General features: G+C 43.0%; 1 long non-coding RNA gene across 1 annotated transcript; it reads right to left on the bottom strand.

Moving 5' to 3' along the window:
* Window positions 1–1,988: 1,988 nt before the first annotated feature.
* On the bottom strand, window positions 1,989–2,760 carry LOC106942566 (uncharacterized). The gene is made up of 2 exons (XR_001423655.1): window positions 2,460–2,760; window positions 1,989–2,082 (listed from the first exon to the last, which is right to left on the bottom strand). It is a non-coding gene; the product is annotated as an uncharacterized LOC106942566 (long non-coding RNA).
* Between the last annotated feature and the right edge of the window lie 361 nt (window positions 2,761–3,121).

Below are 3,121 nucleotides of genomic sequence, written 5' to 3'. Positions count from 1 at the left end.
GGATGGATGGATGGATGGATGGATGGATGGATGGATGGATGGATGGATGGATGGATGGGCAGCTTTTTTCCTCAGGTAAAATGGGCCAAGAAAGAGATTTAAGTGACTCTGAAAGTCCAAAATTGTAAAAAGTCTTTCAGAGGGATGCAGCACTTTTGAAATTGCTAAAACATTGGGCAGTGATCAAAGAACCATCAAACATTTTGCTGCAAATAGTCAACAGGGTCACAAAAACTTGTTGAGAAAAAAAAGATGTAAATTAACTGCCACAGATTTGAGAAGAATCAAACATGAATACCAGGAACCCATTATCTTCCAGTGCTGTCATTCCAGAACTGCAGCCTACCTGCAGTGCCCAGAAGTACAAGATGTTCAGAGACATGACCAGGGTAAGGAAGGCTGAAATCCGACCTCCAATGAACAAGACACAGCACTGAAACATTAAGACTGGGTCAAGACAGACCTGAACACAGATTTTTCAAAAGTTTTATGGACTGGTCAGATGAGAATGACTCCTGATTCAGAAGTATTGATGTTAACAACAAACAACTTCTGAGGGTCGGGCTGTATAAGGATGGGGGTCTCAGAGAAACATCTCTTTAATTTGAGGAAGGCCACTTCAGCCTCAGGAGTCCAGGAAAAGGGGATCTTGGTGGAGGTGAGAGCAGTCGGGGAAGAAGCCTCGATGAGAGCGTGAGACTGTGGTAAAAATGGGAAAATCCCTGAAATGTTTGCAGGTGTGATGAGTAGGCCAGATGGGGGGTTGCAGAGTCCAAAAGGCATGGCAAGATAAATGAATGTTTTAAAGGTAGTCTTCCAGTCATGGAAGCTATGTGGTGAAGGTGCTGTAGAGCCAGCTGTGGAGTTTGTCCAGAATAGGGGAGGAACAAGGAAGCCAGAACAAGATTGAGGAAATCCAGGTGCCTCATGCAAAAAGGAGTGCGCAGTTTTCACACTAAAACTATGGAAAAATTTAGAAAAGTGACGTGCACAAAAAAATCGGATGCATAAAGCCGTGCGCACGCACGTGGCCGCGCATCTTTCCTTTATAAATCCTAATTTGCGGGAAATAGAGCGCAGCTGCTGGTCCGCCCTGTCGCTACTCACAAATACATATGTAAATTAGTATAAATACCCGGAAGTCTACCATCACGTGAAGCAATAACCATGGCAACGTCCTGGTTTGAAGCAGTATACGAATTTATAATAATAATAATTATACATTTTATTTAAAAGGTGCTTTGAGGGCACATACTGTCACCTCACAAAAATATAAATACATTTTAAAGAAAAAAAAATTCAAATAAAAAAAATCAATAAAGAGATCGTACAAATGCCTGTCTGAACAGTAGCGCGTTCAGCCGGGATTTAAAGACAGACAGTGTGTCAGAGAGTCCTTTGAGTGGGTAAAATGGACGTTTATTCTAAATAGCAGAATCCTCCCAGCCAGCATGGGCCCCATGTGGGGGGAAAGAAGGGCTGATATATGGGTCCCATATGGGTTTATCCGCAGGTTCCACGATGGCCCCACGTGGGTATGACCATGTAGGGCCACAGCCCACATGGGCCCTATATGGGCCCTAAATGGACAAACCCATGTGGGCCACCACCATGTAGGGAACCCGCAGACAAACCCATATGGGACCCATATGGCCTGCCCTCCTTTTCCCCACATGTGGCCCAACCTAGGCATGCTGGCAGGGCTGTGCATGAGTTGTACATTTGCAGAATAAAGATGCTTTATGTCCAGAAGCCACATTCACAAAGCGGGCGGCTCGACTGAAGGATGACTGCAGCTGGACCGGTACAGGTACCGCACGGCTCCTTAAGTTTTGCTCAGACTGATCATCCTGGAGCTCTTAGCAAAACCTAAAGGAGTCCTGCGGTAACGCTCATAAACCATCAACATTTCCCAGCAAATCAATATAGCTGATCAATCGCTCCCTCTGAATGATGAAAGCACCTTTTAAATAAAATATAGAATTATTATAAATACTTATGTAACAGCTCTGTCTTTACCCGTCCGTCCTGTTATGCACACTCGGAGACCGGTTGGTTGGTTTTTAGATGATTTATTGCAATCTGTAATCTGTAATCAGTGGTTGATAAAACACATATGGCGCAGTGAGCCTCTCTACTGGTCAACCTATGGCTCACAACAGAGCGCTGAACCAACTGTGTAATTCACAAACAATTATAGTGAATTCCGACATTATATTTTCTAGGCCATTTGATCGTATAGTTTTAGAATACAAATAAAAATATGAATAATAAATACAACAACAGTCATTAAAAGCTCTCTGGGGATTAGTGGAAAAGAAACATGTCATGTTGCCATATAACCCAACAAACAGAATGGCAACCACAACTGACAAACTGATAAATATAACAAACTAACTGACAAACTGATACACATATCTGACAAAATAAATTACTGACATTTAATATAATATAATTACCTGTAATCAGTGGTTGATAAAACACATATGGCGCAGTGAGCCTCTCTACCGGTCAACCTATGGCTCTGTGCAATGCAACAAAGATTCCAGTCACCCTCCTGAACAAACCTCCAACACCATTTAGAAGAGAACCGGATTTGTTGACTTACCACAACAGAGCGCTGAACCAACTGTGTGGAATTTTTGGTTTCTCATCCAATTTATAGGTAACCAGTAGGGGGCGCCAAAAACCACCAATTACAGGATAACTGTGAAACATATTTTAGCAGGAATTTCATCTGTATATCTAATACCCGTTACACTTATACTCAAGAGTGAAAGTAAGGGGGTACGGCAGGGTACTGCGTACCCCTAAAAGATTTAGCGGGGGTACGCAGTACCAGCAAGAGCGTGGAGCGGCTGTCAGCTGTAAAAAAAAATCAGTGGGTTCACTGTGCTAATTAGTGAGTTCACCCACTAATCAGCCGTGACTGATTAGTTTTTCAAGAACAATCTAAAACACAATCTGTTAATAAATCGCTTTTTTCTCATTTAATATTGTTTCTGAACTGTTCGTGCTTTGCTAGAGGAGGTCTGCAACACGTCCATCGCGGAAGGTTTTGAGTCGATCTCGGCATTAGGTGACAAACTGAACGCCGCCAGGAGGCTGAGACCAGCACGTC

Source organism: Poecilia latipinna, unplaced genomic scaffold, assembly GCF_001443285.1.
Source record: "Poecilia latipinna isolate Pla-1442-1.1 unplaced genomic scaffold, P_latipinna-1.0 Scaffold4385, whole genome shotgun sequence".
Taxonomy (NCBI): Eukaryota; Metazoa; Chordata; class Actinopteri; order Cyprinodontiformes; family Poeciliidae; genus Poecilia; species Poecilia latipinna.
Note: the sequence above shows the minus strand (reverse complement) of the source record. Positions and strands in the feature narration are given on the sequence as shown.